The 14,958-nt window shown below is 45.1% G+C and overlaps 1 non-coding gene across 1 annotated transcript; it reads left to right on the top strand.

Annotated features, from left to right (window-relative positions):
* Positions 1-1,693: 1,693 nt before the first annotated feature.
* LOC120974925 (uncharacterized) lies at positions 1,694-14,458 on the top strand. Its single transcript, XR_012190103.1, has 5 exons — positions 1,694-2,344; positions 2,423-2,824; positions 2,924-3,263; positions 3,369-3,540; positions 14,346-14,458. It is a non-coding gene; the product is annotated as an uncharacterized protein (transcript).
* The last annotated feature ends 500 nt before the right edge of the window (positions 14,459-14,958 follow it).

Raw genomic sequence — 14,958 nt, 5'->3', positions numbered from 1 at the left:
GGACGGCCGCCCTAGCCGAGCCCTCGCGCGAGGAGGAGATGGGGCCCTGCCACCGCCAGCACCTACCGGGCTTTGCCCGGCGGCGTGGACCGGCGGCGACGAGGGGAGAAGAGGGGTGGGGAGACCTGAGGTACCGGCGGCTAGGGTTGCCCCCTAGGTCGCTCGCGGGGGGAGCGGCGCGACAGGCCAACACGTGTGGGTGCCATACCCTTCCTGGAGGCACTGCCAAGGCCTATTCTCTGAGCGCTGAGGGAAACCCCAGATCCAGTTCCTCATATCGGATGACGGCAGCGTCACAACGTTGTTCCCCTTCATTAAGGCGTCGTCTTGCTTGCCCGCGTCGTATCTTGTCTCGTACTGGATTCCGAGTGTTAGGGCATCATCTTGGTTAGGGTTGTTTGTGTTGGACTGGGTAGTTTAGTGTTGTGTTGTAGCTTTTGCTTGGGCCGAGCATCACATGTCTCCCTGCTCCGAGCACCATGTTTACGTCATCTTTGGTTGTGCCATGCGATGTATCGCTCTATGTTCTCACTTCAACTGCTTCTATACCAGTGAAAGATACATAAGCTTTGCGTATTTGCGAACAAAAGTAACTCAACTATTCATATTATAATCTCATATAAATATATCGGAACCAATTCCCAAAGCAACACAGCAGGTACGATCTTGCTGTATATAAGTTAGCCCTCCGGAGCTACCACACAAATTAACTAACCTACTCCCTCCATTTTTGTTTAAAGGGCGCAGCTCCAAAGTCTCTGGGACCAAGGTGCCTAGCAATTGGACGAAAATCTGGACGTGGGACGTGAAATTAGCATCGGGAGTTACGGTTCTGCGCCTAACTAATCGCGTTAAAAACGCTTAGTAACCCCCACGGCCAATCAGCGAGCCATCTCCTCGCATGCACTGGTGGAGCCAATTCCAGCCGCGATTTCCTCTCTTTCTTCTTCTTCCCGCACTCGTTCCTTTCTCCCCGCTCAGTTTCCATAAAAAACGCGAGTGAAAATTTCATCTCCGATCGAAAACTCGCGCCGATCTTCCCCGCTGCCAAATTGTAAACGAAATTTTCACCGATCAATAGTTCCCGCCGGTGCTCTCTTTATATATGTGTGCAGATGGAGGCACACGAACAGACATCGGTCTGCATCTCTCCTCCATCTCACTCCAATGGCGCCGCCACAGCCAGGGGGATCAGATCGCCGGCCTCCTCCTCTTGGCCTCCGTGGGCTTTCGCGGGTGGCTTTCCAACCTAGATCGCCGCCACCAGGAGCAGTTCCTCCTCCTCCTCCTCTTGGTCTCACTGGACGCGCGTCGATGCCAGCTTTCTCCATTGGCACCGCTCGCTCGGAGTTGCATCCTCCTCCAACGACATTGCCTCGACGGCGCGTCGGCCTCGCACGCCCATCTCGTCCTCTGGCACCTAACGAGGCCGGTTCCTCGAACTGGAGTGTCTCCATTGGCGGAGCCGTGGCAGGTAGCGGAGAGATGGTAAGATCTTCGTTCGTGGGGTTTAGCCTCGTCAATGGTGGCGGCGGGATCTCGTTCGGCAGTGGCGGCAGTGAGTCCATGGGCTTCACTTTTAGTTCCGGCGCCGGTGGCATACGGATCAGAGATGGATCCTCCCGTGCTGCCACCATAGAAGGTAAACCCTAAACCCTAGTTGTAGATCATGTACTCATAGTTTTTTGTAGTTTTAGATGATCATGTACCCTAAACTCTTGTCTGCTGTCACGTGTGCATGATCAAAGGAACTGGGTTCGGCCTTGCTGGACAGAATGGGCAGGAGATGACCAACGGAGACACTCCAACAATTGGCTACCGAGGGGTTGGATACAACCCAAATTTTGCCCATGCCGACGAATACCCTCCTAGTCAAGAGCATGTTCAAATCCAAAAAGAACCTATCGATTTGAGTAAGCACCTTTTGATCATATTTGTGTGTTTCAGTAATATTCAATATTTTTCGCATCTAATTATTCTGTCCAATGCATTTAGATGTTATGTCGAACAAGGAGACAAGAACGCACTACCGTACAGATGATAAGCGACACATATATTCTGAGATCCTTGCCCGTAATGGTGGGGGTAATAGGTTGAAGCATGGAGTTTCTAAAGCTGTTGCACTAGCTTGTGAATGTCCAAGGAGAATAGTGCAAAGGGTATGGCAGCAGGCTAAAAATGGTGGAGGCATTACAGGGGTAAAAAACAATCGGAAGCTCAAATCAGGAAGGAAAAAGATAAATTTAAACATAGATGCATTGGAGGCCATCCCACCTGGAGAGAGAACAACATTAGAACAAGTTGCTGGACATCTAAACTTGTCAACTACCACTGTTTGGAGGAGGTGAGAGTTCTACTACTGAATTGTTGTCAAATTTCTACATGTCAACATTCCTTTATTTTATGGATTTCTGAATGATAGGTTGAAGATGAAGGAAATTCGACGAATAACAAGTGAATTGAAGCCCGCCTTGACTGATGCAAACCAAAGGGCTCGTCTGGAGTATGCTCTTATGCATCTTGAACCATGTAGCATAACATCCCTAGGTGGTATTAATCCCACATTTAGGGCTGATATGGATGTGGTTCATATAGATGAGAAATGGTTTTATCGCACGCGGAAGACCCAGAACATGTATTTGAGTCATAGAGAGGAGGCACCACACCGGGAATGTAAAAATAAAAGCCACATTCAGAAAATTATGTTCTTGTCCGCAATGGCTAGACCAAGGTATGATGCTCAAGGCAATTGTGTGTTTGATGGCAAGATAGGGGTTTGGGCTTACACAGAGTGGGTGCAAGCTAAAAAGAGAAGTCAGAATAGGTTGGTACTTGTTCTTGTTACTACTTTGTGCTAAAAAAATTGTGCACATTATTCACTACTTTGTGCTATGTTTGAGTATATTTGTTTCTATATCCATAGGTTGAGGGGGGCATGGGAGCTGAAGCCTGCAGATACAGTGGACAGGGAGAAAAGTCGGGAGTACTTAGTGAAATACGTACTACCGGCTATAAAGGAGAAGTGGCCTGAGAGCGATAGATGGAATACCATCTACGTACAGCAGGACAATGCTAAGACTCATATAAAACCAGATGATCCACTTTTTTTGCAGGAAGCTGCTAGGGGTGGTTGGGATATTAGGATGATATACCAACCACCTAATTCTCCTGACACAAACATATTAGATCTTGGTTGGTTTGCCTCAATTAAAGAAATGTTCCATAGAAAGATGCCCAAGACCCTACTCGAGATTGTCCAAAAGGTATTGCACTGATTAGATCTTGGTTGGTATTCTTTTTTATGTTCTATGTGATATATACCTATTTGTGTATGAACTGTTTTGCGTTTTTCATGTCATGTGTCATAGGTTAATCAATCCCTAGCTGAGTACCCCCATCAAAGGCTCAATAGGATCTGGTTGAGTCATCAAGCGTGCATGAGAGAGATCATCAAGCACAAGGGGTCTATCCACTATGCTGTTGTAGCGACCAGACCTCAAATGGCCTGTGCTGCTGTGCACCAGTGTCATCCCTGGATCAGTAATGCTGACACGCACAGTACAAATGAAGGATTTATAACAGAGTAGCAATCACACACTTATTACCACGAATATCTCCAAAGAGATTAAGTATGATAAACATGGCTTAAGGCCATCTAAAAACGATAACAGCGGAAGACTTGGAAGATAAGTGAGTCCATCAACTCCAGCGGCATCACTGAGTATAAGACCACGACCTAAGGCACCTTACTCGTCGTCTGAAAAGTCTGCAACATGAAACGTTGCAGCCCGAAAACGGGTCAGCACATAGAATATGCTGGTAATGTAACACATAGAGAATAATGAACAATGATAATGCTATACTATATGCATATATGGCTGGTGGAAAGCTCTATGGTTACAGTTTTGCGAAAAGCCAATTTTATCCTACTACAAAGGAATAAATTTTATTTTAACTATCATGGTGGTTGAAACATTGAGAAGGTACCTCCAACTCAATCCCAATTAAGTGTCATCATTAACCCAACAAAATTAATTATAAGTATCACGGTGATGAGATTCAAATGATAATCCAGGTACTAGATACTCAAGTTGTCCATAACCGGGGACACGGCTAATCATGATCAGTTTGTACACTCTGCAGAGGTTTGTGCACTTTTCCCCACAAGACTCGATCGCCTCCGCTTGATTCTCGCACTGCATGATGTTTGAGAAACGGATGACCGAGACACAGTCTTTCAGAAACAGTCACTCTCTACTCTGGATGGACCGGTACACCTACTTTCCCCTACATCTGCTAGTCCACCTCTTCAATAGATCATGTAACCTACTCAGCTATGCTAGAGCCCATAATAGCTTGCGGCTGCACACGGAAGTTTCTAGCATGAATAATCTTATGATCCCTTTGAGCCTGGGTGGCGGACCTTATACATACAGACAACACTGGGTTCTCCAGGTGTCTCAATCCACCCAGATGTGAGTTTTAGTTGCCACCTTAAGTTGAACCATTATTAAACACTCACATCTGTCATGAATATCTCTCAAACCCAATCCACGTCTACGAGCATAGCATGGCAATAACAAAAGCAACGTAGAAGTAACTCCCAAGGGTTTGATAAGAAAACAGGGCAATAGGTACTACCTCAACTACTTCCCAATACCCACAGTTTATTTAGATCCTAACCATGCAATGTGTTTGAGGAAAAGATCTAATGCAAATAAAACTGGGTATGAACGGGGTATGATCAAAGTGTTACTTGCCTTGCTGATGATCCGCAAAACCTAGCGAGTCGATATAACAAGCGGCGCACTCCGGGTACTCTATCGCAAACAAACAAGCATACAATCAGTACTCATCTAATGCACAGGTAAAACTCGAATGAAAGATTCAACCAGAAAGTTCAACTTAAGAACTCCGGTTTGCAAAAAGAATCAACTCGAAAGAAGCAACGAAAGTCAAACGGCGGAAGAAAGAAACTTCGTTTGCTAATCTGGATCTAGGTCAAATTTTACTGTTGCAAAAACTTGTTTGAGTAGATTAAACGGAAAGAGAATTTCGAGACGAAACTCTAGGCGCTTGAATCACCTGATTCCGATAAACGAGCGAAAAGTTAAACAGATTCGAAAATTCGATCAGAAATCGAATCTGAGAAAATAACGAGAAAATCCGACAAAAAAGAAAAACGGACGAACGGTTAAATAACGGACGTTCGTTAACAGAGAAAAACCGATGAACGTGTTCGTTAAAACGAACGGTTCGGTAAACGCTCGCGAAATAAGAAAACCGAAAAAAAAACCGATCTAGGGTTTTTTTTAAACAAAAGGTTTTTTTTCCAGAAAACCGGTCAACTCGACGAACGGCGGCGACAGTACCTCGACGGGCTCGCTCCGGCGGGCGGGGTCGGCGGCGGGGGTGCGGGTCTCGGGGGCGGCGGCTCCGGCGGCGAGGGGGCTCCGGCTCGGGGCTCCCGGCGGCGAGGTGGCGAGGCAAAAGGCGGGCGGCGGCGGGGCTAGATGCGGCGGCGGCGGCGGCGACTCCTCCGGCGATGGTGGCGACGAAAACGGAGAGGGGGGGCTATATATATGGAGGGGGGCTAGAGGCTTGGGGGAGGGGGCACCGAGGCGGCGGCGGGCTCCGTGGCGTGGCCGGACTCCGGCGGGGCGTGGGGAGGAAGGAGAGCGCGGGCGGGCTCGGTTGGGCTCGGCCCAGCCGGCGCGGTAATTTTTTTTAAATAAGTTCCGCGAAGAGAATTGCATAGAAAAATAAATAAAAATCAGAAAAATATGAAATAAATTTTTCCCGTCTAGTTTGAAAATCTAGAATAGGGTGAACATTTTTAAAATCAAAAATAAATATTTTGAAAACATGAATATTTTTAATGCAATAAAAATTGCAAATAAAATCCAAATAAATTCCAAATAATGTTTTTAACATTTTTCCTCCAGTATTTCAATTGTTTTGGAGAAGTCATATTTTCTCCTCTCGTTTATCTTAAAATGAAATATTTTTCCGGAGAGAAAAATAATTAAAAATCCCAATCCTCGTTTGAAAAATCAAATAAGAAAATTCGAGAAAATCCCCAACTCTCTCCGAGGGTCCTTGAGTTGCTTAGGATTTATCGAGGATTTGTCAAAATGCAATAAAACATGATATGCAATGATGCTCTATGTATAACATTCCAAATTGAAAATTTGGGATGTTACAAACCTACCCCCCTTAAGATGAATCTCGCCCTCGAGATTCGGGTTGGCTAGAAAACAGGTGGGAGTGGTTTTTCCGTAGATCTTCCTCTCGCTCCCAGGTGGCCTCATCTTCTGTGTGGTGACTCCACTGAACTTTGCAAAACTTGATAACCTTGCTGCGGGTAACTCGGCTGGCATACTCGAGAATCTTAACTGGCTTCTCCTCATAGGTCAAATCACTTTCCAACTGAATCGCTTCCAATGGCACAGTATCTCTCAGCGGTATTTCAGCCATCTCTGCGTGGCACTTCTTCAACTGCGAAACGTGAAATACATCATGTATTTCAGACAATCCTTCGGGTAATTCCAGCTTGTAGGCAACTTCTCCCATACGTTCCAACACTCTGTATGGTCCAATAAAACGAGGCGCTAACTTTCCCTTAACTCCAAAGCGCTTCACTCCACGAAGTGGTGATACTCGAAGATACACTCTGTCTCCGATTTCGTGAACTGTCTCCTTGCGTTTAGAATCAGCATAACTCTTCTGCCTGGATTGGGCTACCTTGAGCCTATCACGAATCAACTTCACTTTCTGTTCAGACTCCTTAATCAAATCTGGTCCAAACAACTGACGGTCTCCAACTTCGTCCCACAACAACGGTGTTCTACACCTCCTTCCGTACAAGGCTTCGAAAGGGGCCATCTTCAAACTGGTTTGATAACTGTTGTTATAAGAAAACTCCGCATATGGCAAATTGTCGTCCCAACTTGATCCATAATCTAGCGCACAAGCTCTCAACATGTCCTCCAAAATCTGGTTGACTCTCTCGGTCTGTCCATCTGTCTGCGGGTGAAATGCTGTACTAAATTCCAGCCTGGTTCCCAATGTTTCATGTAACTGCTTCCAAAACTTCGAGGTAAATTGGGTTCCTCTGTCTGATACAATGGTCCTCGGAACTCCATGCAAACATACTATCCTGGTCATGTATATCTTAGCCAACTTAGCACTGGTGTAAGTGGTCTTTACTGGAATGAAATGAGCCACTTTCGTCAAACGGTCGACTACAACCCATATCGAGTCATAGCCTGAACGAGTCCTTGGTAATCCTGTGATAAAATCCATGCCTATTTTATCCCACTTCCATTCGGGTATCGGCAATGGCTGTAACAATCCTGCTGGCTTCTGATGCTCTGCCTTCACTCTCTGACATACATCACAAACTGCTACATACTCCGCAATATCCTTCTTCATTCCGGTCCACCAGAAAATATTCTTCAAATCCAAATACATCTTGGTATTCCCTGGGTGAATCGAGTACGGTGAATCATGGGCTTCCTGCAAAATCAACTTCCTGATCTCCGGATCATTTGGCACATATACGCGGTCCTCGAACCATAAGGTATCGTGCTCATCCTCACGAAATCCCTTGGCTTTTCCTTTGCTCATTTTCTCCTTTATCTCTTCAATCTCCTTGTCTGTCTTCTGAGCTTCTCTGATCCTTTCCATCAAGGTGGACTGAATCTCCAATGTCGCTAAATAGCCTCTCGGGACTATCTCCAAACATAGCTCGCAAAGGTCCTCGGCTAACCCCTGAGGTAACTCTCCTGTCATGAGGGTGCTAATATGACTCTTGCGGCTCAACGCGTCTGCTACTACGTTAGCCTTTCCGGGGTGATAATGCAGTCTCATATCATAATCCTTAATGAGCTCCAACCATCTCCTCTGTCTGAGGTTTAACTCCTTCTGCGTGAAAATGTACTTCAAACTCTTGTGGTCCGTGTACACCTCACAATGGTTTCCGATGAGAAAATGTCTCCATGTCTTCAATGCATGCACCACGGCTGCTAATTCCAAGTCATGCGTAGCATAATTCTTCTCATGGGGTTTAAGTTGTCGTGAAGCATACGAAACAACTCTTCCTTCCTGCATAAGCACTGCTCCAAGTCCTCGACGAGAAGCGTCGCAATAAACTTCATAGTCCTTGCATTGATCTGGCAGTATCAACACTGGTGATGTAACCAATCGTTTCTTTAACTCCTGGAAACTAGCTTCACATTCCTCAGTCCAATTGAATTTGGTGTCCTTCTTCAATAGCTCAGTCATGGGCTTAGCAATCCTTGAGAAATTCTCGATAAATCTCCGGTAGTATCCTGCAAGTCCAAGAAAACTCCGGATTTCTCCAACTGTCGTGGGTGATTCCCAACTTGTCACTGTGTCAACCTTGGCAGGGTCTACTGCTATTCCTTCTCCAGAAATAACGTGTCCAAGGAATTCAACTTCCTTCAACCAAAACTCACATTTGCTGAACTTGCCATATAACTGATGTTCTCTGAGCTTCTCAAGTACCAATCGTAAATGCTCCTCATGCTCTTCTTCATCCTTGGAAAAGATTAAAATATCATCAATGAACACCACGACGAACTTATCCAAAAACTACATAAACACTTTGTTCATCAGGTTCATGAAATAGGCAGGTGCGTTAGTCAGTCCAAATGACATAACGGTATACTCATACAGTCCATATCTGGTGGTAAATGCCGTCTTGGGTATATCTTGCTCTCGAATCTTTAACTGATGGTATCCTGATCGTAGATCGATCTTGGAAAATACTTTAGCTCCTTGCAGGCGGTCAAACAAATCATTGATCATTGGCAGTGGGTACTTGTTTTTGATGGTCACTTCATTCAATCCTCGGTAATCAACAACCATCCTTAGTGATCCATCTTTCTTCTCCACTAGAAGTACTGGTGATCCCCAAGGTGACGAACTTGGGCGAATATAGCCTTTATCCAGTAACTCCTTGATCTGCTTCTTAATTTCCTCCAAATCCTTTGCGGGCATCCTGTACGGTCTCTTAGATATTGGCCCTGTGCCTGGCAAAAGTTCAATCAAGAACTCAATGTCTCTATCCGGTGGCATGCCTGGCAGTTCTTCTGGAAATACATCCGGATAGTCCTTCACCACTGGTACTTCCTCCTGTACAACTCCTGATAAGGAATTCACTTGAGTCCTCTTCGGCATATGCCTGGATACATACTTGATCCTTTTTCCTTCTGGGGTGGTAAGCAAAATCGTCTTGCTAGCACAATCGATGTTTCCTCCATACAACGATAGCCAATCCATTCCCAAAATCACATCCAAACCTTGCGATTCCAAAACAATGAGGTCTGAGGGGAAAACATGCCTACCAATGGCCAATGGTATCTGAAAACATCCTTGGGTGGCCATATACTCTGCTCCTGGCGAGGTTACTAACATAGGGGTTTTGAGAACTTGGGTGGACATCTTAAACTTGTTTACGAATCCCCTTGATATGTATGAATGCGATGCACCAGTATCGAAAAGAACAGTTGCAGTAAATGACTTAACCAAAAACTTACCTATTACTGCATCAGGCTGAGCTTCAATCTCCTCCACGCTCAGGTGGTTCACATGTCCTTTGTTGAACGGGTTCGGCTTCTTCCCAGAGCTTCCATTGCCATTTCCATTTTGGGCTTCGGGACAATCAGTTGCATAATGTCCCGTCTTCTGGCACTTGAAACAAGTAATGTGACTCAGATCTCTCTTGGTTGGGGTAGATGGGTTGGTGCGGTTCTGTCCGTTTCCTCCTCCATTCCCATTACCATTCTTGGAGCCATTATGGTTGTGCGAACTACCTCCTCCATGGGTATGCTGAAACTGTCCTCCCGGCTTCGGGGTAAATCGTGGCTTCTGCTGGGCTCCAGAATTATACTTCCCTTGTCCATACTTCCTTTTGCGGTTTTCGATCTGTTGTTGCTTCCCTTCTATCATGAGAGCTCTATCTACTAGCTCCTGGTAGTTGTTGAAGGTTGCTACCATCAACTGCATACTCAGCTCATCATTCAATCCTTCCAGAAATTTCTCCTGCTTGGCAGCATCCGTAGCAACGTCATCTGGTGCATAACGTGCTAGCTTACTGAATTCTTCCACATACTGGCCTACGGTGCGACCTCCTTGGCGTAGGTTGCGAAACTCACGCTTCTTCATAGCCATAGCTCCTGCTGAAACATGTGCTGTACGGAAAGCTTGCTGAAACTGGTCCCATGTGACAGTGTCAATAGGGTGCGTGGCTGTATAATTCTCCCACCATGAGGCTGCAGGTCCATCAAGCTGATGTGCGGCAAAACGCACTCTTTCCGCATCTGTGCATCCTGCAGTGGTCAACTCCCTTCCAACTTTGCGGAGCCAATCATCTGCAATAATCGGCTCGGTGCTACTGGAAAACACCGGCGGGTTTAGCCTTAAGAAATGGGCTAGGTGATCAACAGGTGGTGGTGGCGGTGGGTTGTTGTTGTTGTTGCCTTGGTTCTGAGCTAACACTTGCATCAAGGCATTCTGTTGCTGAATCAACTGGGTGATCTCTGGCGGGAAAACAAATCCGGTGTCGCGTCTCGGAGGCATCTGATGGGTTTAGAAAAGATGAGAATTAAGAATAGAATGAGGTCTAGAGAGAAAACACTACCCATATGCTCATGAGACAAATTCAATCAATATCACTCAATCAATCCAAACATGGCAAAACAATCGATCTAACTAGCGTTACAAAGTGCTTGAACTATACTACTAAATGGGGGAAAACTACTACTGATATGGTAGTCTACTAAAAATTCTGATCCGTTGAAGACTCCATGATGTCTGCTCCAGCTTCATCAATCCAATCGTCTTCACTTGGTTCCGAGTCGGTGTCGTCGATGATGATGTAGTTATCCGGACAAGTGCATTCGTCGACTTCTGCTTTTGGCACTGGATTTCCCACGAATGATCCAATTTTATTCTCCAGGTCGTCAATCTTCCCTACTAGTGCGTTGATTTCCTCCAAATAATCTTCGCGTGTAGTCTTGAGTTCTTCTTGGAGTTCCTTGATCTTCGTGAATGCCTTCTTCAGTTCTTCCTTGTCCGTGCATATCTGGTTCTCCTGGCGTCGAATATGTTGGTTCTGCTCCTGGATGAAAGCTGCAATTGATCCATCCTTCTTGGTCTTGATCATCTCCCATTGCGCGTCTCGACGTCCACAAATTTGGTAAATTGTATCCTTAAGCTCCTGGTGATAGACTTCTCCAATGCGTCCCATGGCGATATGTGCGGCCATGCTCTTCCCTAAACTCCAAGTTGGTGCTTCGAAAACCATTCTTATGGGTTCCGTAATTGGCGCAAACGTTCTTCCTGGAATGATAACTTGAATCTTCCAGCTCTCCTCTTCAGGAAATGTGGCGTTGTAGGTTCCGGTGATGCTTGGTATTCCTATGTTCAAGTACTTGGTGACTTCCTTCAAGTGTCGTCCAAATGGCGTGTCCTCGTCGGGTTGCATGAACTTGCTCCTTGCATTCGCCATTCCTAAAGAGTAGAAAGTGGAGAGGAGTCAGAAATGAGAAGAGAGAAGTTTTCTAGGGCTTAAGCTTAGTGGTCGTGTCCTACAGTCAGCGTGTGCTCTGATACCAACTTTGTAGCGACCAGACCTCAAATGGCCTGTGCTGCTGTGCACCAGTGTCATCCCTGGATCAGTAATGCTGACACGCACAGTACAAATGAAGGATTTATAACAGAGTAGCAATCACACACTTATTACATCGAATATCTCCAAAGAGATTAAGTATGATAAACATGGCTTAAGGCCATCTAAAAACGATAACAGCGGAAGACTTGGAAGATAAGTGAGTCCATCAACTCCAGCGGCATCACTGAGTATAAGACCACGACCTAAGGCACCTTACTCGTCGTCTGAAAAGTCTGCAACATGAAACGTTGCAGCCCGAAAACGGGTCAGCACATAGAATATGCTGGTAATGTAACACATAGAGAATAATGAACAATGATAATGCTATACTATATGCATATATGGCTGGTGGAAAGCTCTATGGTTACAGTTTTGCGAAAAGCCAATTTTATCCTACTACAAAGGAATAAATTTTATTTTAACTATCATGGTGGTTGAAACATTGAGAAGGTACCTCCAACTCAATCCCAATTAAGTGTCATCATTAACCCAACAAAATTAATTATAAGTATCACGGTGATGAGATTCAAATGATAATCCAGGTACTAGATACTCAAGTTGTCCATAACCGGGGACACGGCTAATCATGATCAGTTTGTACACTCTGCAGAGGTTTGTGCACTTTTCCCCACAAGACTCGATCGCCTCCGCTTGATTCTCGCACTGCATGATGTTTGAGAAACGGATGACCGAGACACAGTCTTTCAGAAACAGTCACTCTCTACTCTGGATGGACCGGTACACCTACTTTCCCCTACATCTGCTAGTCCACCTCTTCAAGAGATCATGTAACCTACTCAGCTATGCTAGAGCCCATAATAGCTTGCGGCTGCACACGGAAGTTTCTAGCATGAATAATCTTATGATCCCTTTGAGCCTGGGTGGCGGACCTTATACATACAGACAACACTGGGTTCTCCAGGTGTCTCAATCCACCCAGATGTGAGTTTTAGTTGCCACCTTAAGTTGAACCATTATTAAACACTCACATCTGTCATGAATATCTCTCAAACCCAATCCACGTCTACGAGCATAGCATGGCAATAACAAAAGCAACGTAGAAGTAACTCCCAAGGGTTTGATAAGAAAACAGGGCAATAGGTACTACCTCAACTACTTCCCAATACCCACAGTTTATTTAGATCCTAACCATGCAATGTGTTTGAGGAAAAGATCTAATGCAAATAAAACTGGGTATGAACGGGGTATGATCAAAGTGTTACTTGCCTTGCTGATGATCCGCAAAACCTAGCGAGTCGATATAACAAGCGGCGCACTCCGGGTACTCTATCGCAAACAAACAAGCATACAATCAGTACTCATCTAATGCACAGGTAAAACTCGAATGAAAGATTCAACCAGAAAGTTCAACTTAAGAACTCCGGTTTGCAAAAAGAATCAACTCGAAAGAAGCAACGAAAGTCAAACGGCGGAAGAAAGAAACTTCGTTTGCTAATCTGGATCTAGGTCAAATTTTACTGTTGCAAAAACTTGTTTGAGTAGATTAAACGGAAAGAGAATTTCGAGACAAAACTCTAGGCGCTTGAATCACCTGATTCCGATAAACGAGCGAAAAGTTAAACAGATTCGAAAATTCGATCAGAAATCAAATCTGAGAAAATAACGAGAAAATCCGACAAAAAAGAAAAACGGACGAACGGTTAAATAACGGACGTTCGTTAACAGAGAAAAACCGATGAACGTGTTCGTTAAAACGAACGGTTCGGTAAACGCTCGCGAAATAAGAAAACCGAAAAAAAACCGATCTAGGGTTTTTTTTAAACAAAAGGTTTTTTTTCCAGAAAACCGGTCAACTCGACGAACGGCGGTGGCAGTACCTCGACGGGCTCGCTCCGGCGGGCGGGGTCGGCGGCGGGGGTGCGGGGCTCGGGGGCGGCGGCTCCGGCGGCGAGGGGGCTCGGCTCGGGGCTCCCGGCGGCGAGGTGGCGAGGCAAAAGGCGGGCGGCGGCGGCGGCGACTCCTCCGGCGATGGTGGCGGCGAAAACGGAGAGGGGGGGCTATATATATGGAGGGGGGTAGAGGCTTGGGGGAGGGGGCACCGAGGCGACGGCGGGCTCCGTGGCGTGGCCGGACTCCGGCGGGGCGTGGGGAGGAAGGAGAGCGCGGGCGGGCTCGGTTGGGCTCGGCCCAGCCGGCGCGGTTTTTTTTTTAAATAAGTTCCGCGAAGAGAATTGCATAGAAAAATAAATAAAAATCAGAAAAATATGAAATAAATTTTCTCCGTCTAGTTTGAAAATCTAGAATAGGGTGAACATTTTTAAAATCAAAAATAAATATTTTGAAAACATGAATATTTTTAATGCAATAAAAATTGCAAATAAAATCCAAATAAATTCCAAATAATGTTTTTAACATTTTTCCTCCAGTATTTCAATTGTTTTGGAGAAGTCATATTTTCTCCTCTCGTTTATCTTAAAATGAAATATTTTTCCGGAGAGAAAAATAATTAAAAATCCCAATCCTCGTTTGAAAAATCAAATAAGAAAATTCGAGAAAATCCCCAACTCTCTCCGAGGGTCCTTGTGTTGCTTAGGATTTATCAAGGATTTGTCAAAATGCAATAAAACATGATATGCAATGATGCTCTATGTATAACATTCCAAATTGAAAATTTGGGATGTTACAGCTGTTCCTCACTTGAAGAAAAAAGCACTAGAGAGACAAGGTCTTCTCCAGGTTCGTTTGACGATTGACAGAGAATATGTCGAGCAGGCAATTCAGTACTTGAACTCAACATGAGTTGTAACATTAGCATTGACAGAGAATACTGTCTTTGAAAGTTTGTTTACAATGCAATATTGGGACTGTCTTTTGCACTTTGACAGTGATAACTTTGATAAAAAACTTAGCACTGACATACTTCATAAAGCGCAAAAAAAATCCACTGCAATAGAATTTTTTATTTCATTCCATAATTCACAACCAAGATCAAGGTTCACAATTTTTTTTGTTTCAATCCATAATTCACAACCAAGATCCACTTAAACATGGCTATTTCTTGTTCAACATGAAGCCTAGTTCATCTCGGTGTCCGGCAGAAATGCATTGTCATCTTCGGCAACGGTTGAGGTGTTCCGACCGCAACGAGAGCACACACCATCTTCACCAATTCCCACAGTCGTTGCGCAGTCCTTGCACCAGTAATCATCACACAGAAGTGGATTTCCGCACAGCTCACAAGATACCACGTCCATTGGCACCGGCAGAGAGCAAGCAAGACAACAAAAAATCGATGCCTC

This window comes from Aegilops tauschii, chromosome 1 (assembly GCF_002575655.3).
Source record: "Aegilops tauschii subsp. strangulata cultivar AL8/78 chromosome 1, Aet v6.0, whole genome shotgun sequence".
In the NCBI taxonomy this organism is placed as follows: domain Eukaryota; kingdom Viridiplantae; phylum Streptophyta; class Magnoliopsida; order Poales; family Poaceae; genus Aegilops; species Aegilops tauschii.
Note: the sequence above shows the minus strand (reverse complement) of the source record. Positions and strands in the feature narration are given on the sequence as shown.